A 12,898-nucleotide genomic window follows, 5' to 3' on the forward strand; every position below is an offset into this window, starting at 1 on the left:
CTAGAGCCTCCTGCCACGGGATCCAAGACCCCCAGGCCACCCTGTTTTTTGCAGCACCTCATGGCGGTCATGCTGTCTTGAGAACGTTGTACGAAGGTGGAATCTAACTGAATGGTTACCCCCACTTTTTCCTGGTGTTTTGCTGGTTTTTGACTAGTCTGACTAGGATCCTGCTAATCAGGACCCCAGTTTATCTGCTTTCTCCCTAAATTGATTGCATATATTTTAGGTACACTCCAGATTGGATTCTGGGGTACCCTTATAAGACCCTAGTATATGGTATACTGTGTACCCAGGGCATAGGTACCCCAGAGGCCACCCAGGGGCTGCAGCATGTATTGTGCCACCCTTGGGAGACCACTCAAACTGACACCACAGGTCTGCTACTGCAGCCTGTATAAGGTGGTGCATGCACCCCTTACTTAGATATAGGTTCACTATATCTATCATATATCACTGCACATATAAACCTATCAGTCACCCATATGGCAGGCCTTATCAATCCTGAAGGCACGGTGCTGGGTTTTATGTGAGAGGGTGCCCATGCATGAGTAGAGCCCCTCTGCAGCCTTCTGAACCTATTTTCAGGGGTTGTTTGTGATGCAGCCAACCATAAATACTTAAGTGCATTATAACCTCATGGTAAATGGTAACTTTAAAACTTCTGCTTAGAAACATGTAGTGTTTGGTGTCAAACACCTTGGAATCATACCTCCCCCGTCAGTAACTGGCGGGGGAGGTATGATTCCACCCTCCTAAAGGGACATATGCGACACCCGGGTCACCAGGTACCAGCTTTCTCGACCTGAGGATCACAAAATGGACGCTGCCAGCCACAGACAGGCGTCTGCTCTCCTGCTGCTGAGCTCGAGCAGGGGAGACTGTACAATAGGCTTCCTGTCACAGGGAGGTGTGACCACCTCCCAGACAGGCTTTAGTGTATTGGGGCTGGGTGGGTGCACTCTGAAAGTGTTTAGAAGTCTGCACTGGGGGCACATTTGGTGTCCCTGTGCATAGTCCAGTTCAAACCGGTTGCAGGGCCCATTGGCTCCTGCTCTGGTGCGAAACTGGACAAAGGACATGGGTGTAACCACCCCTTTGTCCTGACCCTACCATAGGTGTGTCCCCAGAGTTCGTCCCACCCCTTCCTTGGGTATAAAGTAGGAACCCCTGACTATAGGACTTAAGATTTTACCTGGAATAAACTCTGCTACAGAAACCAAGTACTTCGACGATCTACACTACGCTGGATGACTGAAGAATCTCCCTTGGAGTAAAGGATTTACTCCCCTGCAAGGCAGGCACCTAAACGCATCTGACCTGTTTGCATCTCCCAAGCTCCTGAGGACTACGAAGATTTCTGTCTCACAGGAGGTGGGTTCCCGAGGTCTCTGAGGTTGATCTGTGCTCTCAGCAATTCTGAGGTCTGTATCCCTCGTGGGGACCGTGCAACCCAAACCCCTGTGCACTGTGTACTTTTGCAGCAGCATATGCTTTTCGTTGATCCCGGAGGCTGTGCTTTGGGCTACTTATAGTCCTGACCCTGAGCAGTAATTGCACTGAAGAAATCCGGCCTACACTCCACGAGTGTTCCGTGGGCTGGCATTTTGTGATTAATCTCGAGGTCCCTTCGCAATCCCTGGTCCGTTGGCCTGTGGGTCCCTGTGCAGTTAACTTTAACTTTCCGTGGGCATTTCTGGTTGCTCCAGATAAGCCCCGACTCTCCATTGCTTGGAGAGTCCCCAGGACCTTGCTGATCCTCACCGAAGCAGATTTCCTCTGACCGTGTGGGTTGCAGTTGCGAAGGCTTATTGGTGTTCCATCCGGACACTGACCCCCCAGCACTCGACATCCTTCGTGGGACAGCTCACCTCTGGACTTTGGTCATTGTCGAAGTCTCCTGTTCCCCATGGCTGCATAGTCAAGCCTCACATCAACTCACCTGAAGCACCGACATCGGTGGGCATTAGTCTACCTAGCCCCTGGTCACCCTGAAATGATCCATAATCTGTACCCTCTGCTTTAAGGTTCTTCTCATATCTAATCCAGGCTTGGATTCCACCGGACACTTTTCATCTTCCCGGCAGCAGCACATTTCCGCATCACGCCAGTGAAAACAACGAAGATTCCCAACATCACTTGACACCTATGCACCCGGCTCCCCTGGGATAGGTAACACAGGTACTCCGGTACTCACAAGTGTGCTGGCCTTAGAACATTCTATGTTTGAAAGGGTTTGCTCAAAGTCCTCTCCGAAGAGTCCTTAATCTTTAAAATTCCAACCACGACTTTCTCATAGAGATGTAGGTGCTCGCGCCTGTGTTTTCACACTGCACCCGTTCTCCTTCATGGGTCCTCTGTGTCACTACTTTGGGTGGTTCCTTGGGGTCCCAGTGATTCTACATGCTCTAAGCACTGTGTATAGTCAAGTCGTGGTTGTTATACCACTTTCTTAATATATGGTTCGGTCTCCCCCTAAAGCCTGCAGTGTATTGTGCTATTTACTGTTGTTCTAGTGATTTAATATTGTGTGCTTTGTTCTCTAATCTCATAAAGAGGTTAATAGAGAGTTTTTAGTAATAAATACATATATTTTATATATTCCTTGTGTGGTTCTCCTTTCATTTGATCATTCAGGACGTTCTGATCTGGTAAAACAAGCTGCTTTACATTCCTTCGAGACTTAGCCTGAAGGCTGCTCTCCATAGCTACCACTAGCATAGCTATTAATAAAGGTTGTCTCTAACCTAGTCATCAATAAGCATTGTTTGGACTGGTACAAGGTGCCCACTATTAATTAGTGGTCAGCATATACCAGGCCAACTTCTCACAAACCTGTACCCTTCCCCTTCGATGGATGGAAAGAACATCTTCAGTGGCAAGCAATTCACGTGTAACTACAAGTTGATGTGGCGACAGGTCTCCAATGGAGACCAAAGTCCTCTGCTCTCCATCTCTCCCATATGAACTCACATATCCAGCAAGGCTGCATCCGATATGACATTTAGGTACGGATTGGGTTGGAGGAGGGATCTGCCGCTGGTCCAATTGTGGGCAAACAGACACCACTGTATTTTGCAGTGTCCCCCAACACCTTGATGGAATCCAAAAGGTTCCCTTGGTGCGACAGTATATGCATCTGGTGGGGTCCAGAAGCAGGATGCAAGATGCCAAGAAGCCTCAGAGGCATTCTCAGTGAGACCCAGGGCAAAGGTTGAAATACCAGGAAGATAGCCCACATGTCCTGGACACACTGGGGCAGAGGGAAGGCTCAGAAGCACACTGTGTCCAGAATGGCTCCAATGAAGAGGAGGCATTGTGAAGGAGTCAGGTGTGACTTAGGGATGTCACTGGAAGAGGCCAATAGTGTCAATAGGTCAGCCGTCATCTGGAGGTGGCTTACGACTATTTGAGGTGAGCCAGCCTTCAGCAACCAGTCATTGACATACAGAAACACTGATATTCTCAACCACTGCAGATGGGCTGTGACCATTACCATCACCTTTGTGAGCATCCAAGATGCACTGGTAGGACCAAAGGGAAGTACTGAGAACTGAAAGTGCTCTTGGCCTATTTGAAACCACAGGTAACACCTGTGGAATTGCCAGCAGGAAGGGGAAATAGCCATCTTTTAAATCCAATCTTACCATCCAGCCTTCTGGATCTAGGACTGACAGAATTTGGGCCAGAGAGCTCGAACTTCTCCTCGGAGTTTGGACAAGTGGTCCTCCACAAGGTGTTCTGTGTGGGTGGCATATCTGAGGGATGTTACAGGAAGGGTAGGAAGTATCAGTGTTCCATAATACCTCTACCTCAAAAGGACTGAGAAGCCTGTTGTGGCTGAGGTATGTTCAGGCATTGCCTCTGTTAGTATCCTCTTTCAAAGCCTTGAAAGGGAGAAATTGTTGGGGAAACTTGTGCACAATCAAAACGAGCTCATGACTGCGCACTGTTGCCTTGTTGTTCTTCAATTATTCAAGGACTGAATCCAACTTGTCTCCAAAGAGATGAGGTCCATCGAAGGGCATGACCATAAGAGATTATAGGACATGCTCCCATGGAGCATTGCACCTAAGCATGACATTGGTGTAGATTGCTCTAATCAGGCAGTCGATTGTGTCCATGCCCGATCTTAGGGAGTACTTTGCAGGGTCTTGACAATTTTGAATAAGGTGTTGTAGATTTGGCTGAACATCTTCTGGGACGACTGGCAAGATGTCCGCCACCCTGTTTAAGTATCCCCCCAAGGGGCTGCCAGTGTTGATTGACTTTAGTGTAAGGTTGATCAAAACATCCTTTCTGCAAAGGTCTTCATATGTTTTGACTCTATCCGGCGGGGTTGTCAAAAACGTATTGGTGTTTAATCGGCTGATGACTAGACTCTCTGGGCAGGGGTGTTGCAGGAGGAAGGCAGGGCAGGTGCTGCTTTACAATCTCCCTGTTGACTGGCAGACAAGGTCCTGGTTTAGACCAGGTGCTCGACAGTGTGTCTGTCAATGCCTCGTTAAATGGCAGGAGAGGCTCTTGCATGGCTTGCCTGGGTGAAGCACCTTAGTAAGAAAATTAGTCTAGACTTCAGTCAAGAAGAGCATCTTGAGCTTCTCTCCTGATCACAGTAGCAAAGGAGGCCAATTGCTCAGCTGCTGCAGCAGGTAAGGATGAGTGGAGGCCAGCATCAGGCGAGGTATCTAGCCTCTGGCGTCCTGCAGTCATAAAATAGGTTTTCATCATTGGAGAGGGGTGAAGGATCGCCATCATGGTCCTATTCATGTAGGCGGTGTGGAAGCGACTCCGGATCAGACATTGGAAAAGGATGGACGCATTGAGACACTGGTAAAAGTTGCTCCTGGTTCACTTTGGAGTCTGAAAGAAGTATCGGCTCCCCCTCCGGCAGTATTAACGTTGATGTTTGGTGCTGCATGTGGACTGAGGTGCCAAAACAGGTGTGGGTGTGGCATTGAGCCTGTAGTAGAAACCAACCTCAAGACACGGTCTAGTGACACAGTCAGTGTAGGGGACGGAACCACCAGCAGGAGATCGACTTGTACCTCAGATCCTTATCACCCAGAGGGATCCAATCAGGTACAAAATAATCGGTCCATGGTTTGCTGTGCAATCGCCGTGGGGTCAGGGATGTTGGATGCAATGACTTGACCTGTTTTTCACTTCTTTCAGTGTTCTGTGACTTAGAGCTTGGCTTTATGTTCGCAGATGGTTTTGGGTTCCTCTATGCGTACAATCTTTGGAAGTAGAATCGTGCTTGGAGCTGAGGCTCCAGAGACAGACCTTGTGTGAAACAGTTACTGATCTCTGATTATGGCAATCCTTACACAGGTTGAACCCGGTTGTTTTAGGTAGGGACATGTCCCTAGCACCTTGGAGAATTTGAGGAAGAAAAAAATCACAGTTAGGACTCCAACAATGTGAGGGAGCGAGCTCCGGAACTGTTTCAGAAGGCACAGAAAGAAAGCAACTTCTGTCAGTGCGGAGTTGGCACTAATATAGTGGCCCTCGCATCATACCTGAGGTGGGAAGGAAATGATGTTGAGCCGCAAGACACCACTAACCCGTGCACAGGGAAGTTGCTATGAAAATCTCACAGAGGCCCGGAAAATGCAGTTAAAAGTTTCTATGAGAAACATGATGTTTCCTATGCATTGCATGGCCTGCTCACACCCACCTGCCCTTGCACTTTATTCTACCATCTTTGAGCGATTCCGAGTAAATACATGAAATAATTAAAAGTCTCATGAGGAACGTACGATTAGTAGTACTTGCACTGTCCAATATGCACAATATAGTTAATTATAGTTCTCTTTTGCATTCAGGGACCTCTGAATGAATACAGGCCTGCGTAGCCTGCCTCCCTACCAGAGATATAAATGCTAAAACTGTGAAATCCACTTGAAGGCGCATGACCCTGGTTGAATTCTGTTTGAGGGCAATATATTTAGTTTTCCTCATACTCTCCGACCGCTCTTTATGAGCTTCACGTGCTTCTCTCTAGCTTCTGCATTTATTTCGTTGTGCACCTATCAATCATTTTGACTGATACTGCTTTCACAAGGCATCCCAACACAATCAGAGGAAAGGAGGCTGTGTTACGCCAGAGCTGCAGACTTTTGAACTGAGGAAGGGAGTCGTCTCTACAGCCCGTGATTGTGGGCAACTCACGTGCTTAAAATAACATATGAATCTGATCTTGTGTAATGTAACTGGTAAAGTGCTCTGATTCCCAAGGGCAGTTCATCCATAGGAGCGTGGGGGTGTTGATCACCTAACCACCCCACTACATCACACATTTTTCCTTGGACGCTTTCCCTTCACCTGTTATGGGGCAGGGCCATATGTCTGTCTCTCTGTCGGCATCATAGCAGTTCAGTGGGAAGGCATAAAGTTGTTAACTGTACTGCCCATGTCAGATTGGCCAGCCTGACATGCGCAGTTGATGCTCATGCAATCAACAGCTGGCAGGCAGCTGAGAAGCAGAGGCACTGCCCCGTAGGTGTCCGACGGAGCCCTGTTTTTGCCTGCTCCAGACAATCCCACCACTGCTCTTATGCTGTTGAGCATTGTAAGAAGCATAAGAGCAGTGCTTGGATTGGCCCCGAGGCTACTGTCCAACAACTAGCGCAACCCAAGAGGAACTTCAGATGTGTTTGCAGCTGAATAAGTGCTGCAGAAGATCATTAAGCAAGGTAAGTTTATATTTAAAAGGTAGTTGAATGTATGTTTTTATGTGCTCACCACTTTTAAAAGGTAGCAGCCGACACTGCTGATTGCCTTGGACCAGGTATGTTTCTATATAAAACTGCAAAAACAAAACAAAACTCTAATTAGACTCTTTTTCCAAACTAAGACAGTACTCGTCTTGGGTACTGACGGATACTGTGGAGAGGATGGAATGAATGGTTTTCAAGCAGTGGCAGCTATCAGCTATTGATTTTTGAAAGTTGTTAGACATAATACCTGTCCTAGATTCCAGCAAGTGAGTCACACTGCTTTTAGTGGGGAAATTAAGTTAGGTACTGCATTTTAAAGTACAATTTTCACACACAGTTGTTCAGAATATAGCAAATTAAGCTGTTGCTTCTCGAGAGCTGGTCCCATTATTTTTCATAATGAGCTGTGAGCCCTCTTGCCTCATATGTTATCTAGCTCAATTGTGTCAGGACCAGCATTTTGTTATGGTAGGTAAAATATTATCTCTAGTATGCTAGAGTCAGCATTTTGTCATGTTTGCCTACGCCCCGCTCCCCCATGTCAAGGTTGTCATCCCTAATGTTAAGAAATAACAACAACATGCCATCTCCTAGTAATAGCCAGGGGTACGCCATATGCCAGGAATTACATCCAAAATTTGAGTGCCGCATTTTGTGTGTCCCGTATACCAGGAATTACCTCCTGTTGCAAAGTCATCCTGTATGCCCTGTGCACCCCCAGTTTTTTTGCTGACTGGTACTAGTGGTAACTGACTGATTGCTCCTGGGCTGTGTCTAATCATGTCCAGGGCCAGAGCTATGTTGAAAACACACACATGCGTTTGGGTACACCTATAATTGGCCTGACATATCCTATAAGTCCCCTTTAGATAATAGGAAAAGGGGATTAAAACTACCTTTAAGTCCCTATGATATTTTAGGGCATTGAAGTTTAGAAGCCAGCTTTCTTTGTTGCACTTGCATGTATTGTATTGTATTTTCATTTATATAGCGCTTACTACCCCATACGAGGCGTCAAAGCGCTTTTTCGGCGAGTAGCACGCTACTCCAGGACCCATAGAGGATTAGTGTTGAATTAGTTGAATTAGTATAGTGAAACATGCAAGTCTATTTTAGTTGTGGATAGATTAGTCAGTTATTCGTATTTGGAATGATAGCAGAAGGATAGAGGAGGACAAAGGTTTGTATTTATATAGCGCTTGTTGACGCACGCTATTCAGGAAGCCTACAAAGGATATGTGGTGAATTCATATGGTGAAATATGAAGTAATTTCAGTGGTGGATATTAGTCAGTTACTTGGAGTGAGAAGGATAGCGGAGGGATAAAAGGGGAAGAAAGATTTGCATTCATATAGCACTTGTTACCCCTGATGGGTGTTGAAGCGCTTTTCTGGCGAGTAGCACGCCACTCCGGAACCCATAAAGGAATACTGTTGAAAATTAGTATAGTAAAAAATATGAAGTAATTTGAGTAGTGGATATGTTATTCAGTTATTTGGGTAGTATATTAGTATAGTTTAATATGGAATTTGAGAAGTGAACATGTTAGTCTGTTAATTTCGATTGAAAAGGCTAGTGGAGGGATAAAAGAGTGAAGGATTTTTTTTTTAGGTCTTAGCAGTAGGAGGAGGCTTCTGGATGAGTAAAAAAGAGTTTTGGAGGGGAGGACACAGAGGGAAGAGTTTACAAAGGTTTGTTTTAGGGGATCGGTATAGTAAAAGAGGTGTCAGATGAAGCAAGGCGGGGTAGAGTAGGAGTGAGTATAGAAAGGGTTATTTTGGCAATCATAGTAGTGGTATGGGGTTTGGGATAAATGAGAGTGGATGTAGAGGATATATTGATGACCCTGCCTCACAACAATACAATGGTACTCACGGGGCAGACGTGTCAGAGGTTTTCGTGTAATAAAATATTTGTCTGGGCTCAAAGAGGAGGCCTGCTTGCAAAATGACTGCAGAATGACAGTATAGCTTCCAGAAATTCCAGCTCAGCGCACTGTCCGCTGCTTTTACCAATGGCAAACACTTGCTGCCCTTTTTAAGTTTCAACGCCATGGCGCTTTAGCTTCAACCTAAGGAATGCTAGTGGATTCTTATTACAAGAGTACTTTCACTGTTGTAAGCATGGTGCATTGATTCTTCTTTATGCAACTCAATACTGAAACAACAGAAGATATGGAACTCTTAACAGTTTTGAACTAATTCTGTGGTTCTGGTCAAATGTAACTTGAATTGGTCTACAAGTCCATTAAAATAACCTCCCAGGCTGCAGATCAGTGGCGTAGCTAGGGAGGGGTGAACCGCCTCAGGCGTCACTATTTTGGGGGCAGTGGCGGCGCGGCACTGGTGGCCCATTGCAGCGGCCTTCTTAATTTATTTGGGGACACTCACTGTCTGACACTTTACAGTAGTGTCAGTCAGTGTCCCCAGTCCCCAAATAAATTATAAAGGCCACCGCAATGGGCCACCAGTGCCGCACCCCTCCAGGGGCGGCAATCTGAGAGATGGCCCAGTGCGCCACAAGCTCTAGCTACGCCTCTGAGTATGTACATGTAGACCAAAGATGATTTTTATTTATTTAAAATTATTATTTTTTCTCTCAACAACATAATTATTTTACATGTTTATACAAAGTAATATACAAAGATAGGTACATATCTATAGTGAAAAAAAATTCTTGTATACAGAGGGAAATGTTGTTAATTTCTGTTTGCGTATGGTGCTTATGTTTGAAAGAGCCAAATCTTGAGTCGTTTTCTGAAGATAAGGTGGTTGTTGGTGGAGGGTAAAGAGTTCCATAGTTTGGCTGCTTGAACAGAGAAGGATGTGCCACCCATGGTTTTTTTCTTGTATGGTGGTATTTTGAGGCGAGATGCTCCTTTAGAGCGGAGGTTCCTTTGTTGAATGTGTTTGGTGATTTTATTCCTGTTGAAGAGTGGTCCCATTCCATGTATTGCTTTGTGGGTGATGCAAGCAGCTTGAACGTGGATCTTCTGGCAACCGGTAACTAATGCAGGGCTTTCAAGGCAGGGGAGATGTGGTCTTGTGGTTTGATATGCAAGGGTAGTCTGGCAGCCGAGTTCTGAATCCGTTGTAGTCTTTTCATGGTCGTTAAAGGTGATCCGTGGTAGAGGCTAATGGCGTAATCGAGTTTGGACAGAACAAGGGAGATGGTAGCTTGGACCTTGTGTGAAAATCCCAAATGAGGGAAAATTCGGCGCAGCGTTTTTATAGTAGCAAAGCTTGATCTTGCTAGTTTATCCACTTGGGAATTCATCGACAGCTTGGAGTCCATGGTCTTTCTGAGGTTTCTTACTTCCTTTGATACTTTAGGCAGTGATCCCTTGTTCATCAATGAGAAAAAGGGTAGCATTTCTGGTCCTAGTCCCGACCAGTCTCAAACAGGCTCAAACAGGCAGCAGCCCTTGTCCTCTCTGCCCTTAGCCTCGACGCCCGGGCTGAGACGCCCTAAGCCTGGCCTTTTATAGCCCTAATAATCAGGTGACCCCTTCAGCCAATGGGAACTTTAGCCCTAACACTATCCAATCACAACACTAGCCCTAAAACCTAGAACCAATAGGAGACCAAGACCTTACAGCCAATCTTAGCCATAGTCCAAGCACCCAATCAGTTCAAAAACCCTGATCTCTACGTCCAATAAAGGCCCTAGCCCTACCAGTAGTCCCAAGACAAGTCCATGCAACCAATGGCACAGGTAGCCCTAGTCCCTACTTCCAATAGAAAGCCTAACCCTACTCAAAGTCCCACACCTAGTCCAGAAACCAATCACACCAGAAGCCCTAATCGCTACTTCCAATTAAAGGTCTAACCCTAGCCCTAGTCCCACCCTACTCCCAACATCCAGTAACATAGAAAGCCCTAGTCCCTACTTCCAATATAAATCCTAACCCTAGTCCCAACCCTACAATGATTGAATCACAGACCCAGAAACCAATCAGAACCCTCAAATACTCAACCAATGAGGACATTAACCCTAATCCAATGCACTGCCGAGTGCCTGAGGTCATTTTAAAAGCAGTCCTGCTCTGCAGGTCTGCTTTTAAATGAAAATTGTGCCTAAACTCGACTTTTGGTGGTAGGGGCACTTAAAAAGTGATAATCTACATCATTTTGACTTATTAGGTACCACCAGCGTATCCCAGGGGTGGGGGTCATGTAATTATGAGCAGGGTCCTTAAAAAAGATGTTTTATATGCCCTGGGGATGTAGAAATTGCACATTTCACTCCCCCATTGTAGTTAAGTCCTTCCCAAAGTAGAGTTTGGTGCTATGAGCACGGGGGGGGACGTTGTTGGTTTGAGGCTCCACGTTACCTTTTTCAATTTCCCCATTGTACATACCTAGCTCAAAAGGGTATCATTGCAATAGCTTATGCCCGCATAACTATTGCTAGGACTTGATAAATATCATTCAAAGGTTCAGAAGAATTGTTTTGATAAATCCAGCAATAGGCCTTTCCTGAATATATCTTAAATTGTCCAGATAAGAAGTTATAAGACTTTTCTGTCTGTAAGCCGAAATTCAGCCTTCTTGCAGTCTTCCCTGTTTGGTCAGAGTTAACAAGATTAACCAGGCTGCCTTGATGAATTGATAAGTGGCTCACCAGGGATGAGGCTATCAGCTGGAGAGGGCTCTGCTATATAGGAATGCCACAGCATAGGGGGAAGGGTCGTAAAGCATGAAGCTTCTAAGAAGAACAAGACAGGCAAGGAATGCCAGGTCTGCCTACCCCCATCCCCTCTGACCCAGTCAGAAAGTAGGCTTAAAGAAGGAATCTGAAGATGATAGAGGCAAGAGAGCTATGGAAATTAGCCAAACAGGAGGTTGGTTTAACTAATTCTTGCTCCTCTGTTGAGATTTCAGCCATCATGAATTTTAGAGGAATAGTACTCTCTGGAACAAGAATATGCCACACTTTGGAGGACGTTGTCATGCTCAGGGGTGTTGCCTTGCACCTCATTGGATAGGAGAGCTCTCCTGCTTGACCCCAAAGAACACAGAATAAATATGTGAGAGGTCAGAGCCTCTCAGATCTGCTGCTTGAAACTAAGAGAAGAAAAAGGATTGCCATGCTGGAAACTTGATTTGCACAATTAGGCCCTGCATTCTGACTGACTGTGCCTGCAGCCCTTTGGATGTACCTTGCTTCTAAAGGATTATAGAGTGGGCTCTATGCAATATCCAGGTTAACAGAGCTCACCTGCATCATTGGTTACCAAGAGTCCCCTGCCTGGAGTGTGTCCAGTGAACTTATAAGGGATTTGTCCAGGTGCATTGTGGTCCCAACCTTAGAGTCCCCTGCCTGGAGTGTGTCCAGTGAACTTTTAAGGGATTTGTCCAGGTGCATTGTGGTCCCAACCTTTCAAGGACCATCTTGGAGCTTCCAGGCCCTTAAATTGTGTTTTGGACATTTTGGACCCTCAAGAGGAACTTCAGGGAGAAGTTCCAGAAGTTTGGAGCAACTTTGGAAAAAACCTCCATAAGGTGACCGACTGAACTGTGAGACCTCACCTTCAACCGTTGCTCGGCCCGGATTCCAGGTTCAACCAGCTATGGACTCCAGATGTCCATCTTCCAGAGCTTGAATGGGAGCTCCCTGAAAGTCAAGCCAGCAAACCCTCTCCGAATCCAGACTGGTGAAGAGCATGGAGGGACCTCAGAAGAAAAAGCTCCCAAAAGCTTTCCAAGTCCGAAGGTAAAAAAGTTTGACTGGCGCCTCCTGCTTAGTGTAGCCGTGCAGGGCTCCATTGCGGACAGTCTCAAACTTTGACTTTGGCTCGGTCAAGTGCAACCAGATGTCCCAGAGTGGTGCTATAGGTTTTTAAGCACTATAAAGTGGTAATTCTTAAAAAATTTATATCTCCGGTTCCCTATTTTTATTGTGGTTGTGTCTTAATCATTTACTGAATTGGTGTTTCTAAATGCTCTACATACCTGTTTACTAAGTTAAGGCTGCCTGCTCGCAACTAAGGGTTGAGCATGGGAATAATTTATTGAGACCTATACTGAGCCTTAGACTGGGTTAGTGACCTTATTGCCAGGGGTAAATGCAGATTTACCACTACTAATAACCCACTTTCCAACACCTCCAATATGCCAGCACTGTTACATGGATGGCCTTTTGCCAAGAACTATGTCTAATATGTCAGTATTTTG

The sequence above is a fragment of the Lissotriton helveticus genome, chromosome 1_2 (genome assembly GCF_964261635.1).
Source record: "Lissotriton helveticus chromosome 1_2, aLisHel1.1, whole genome shotgun sequence".
NCBI lineage: Eukaryota > Metazoa > Chordata > Amphibia > Caudata > Salamandridae > Lissotriton > Lissotriton helveticus.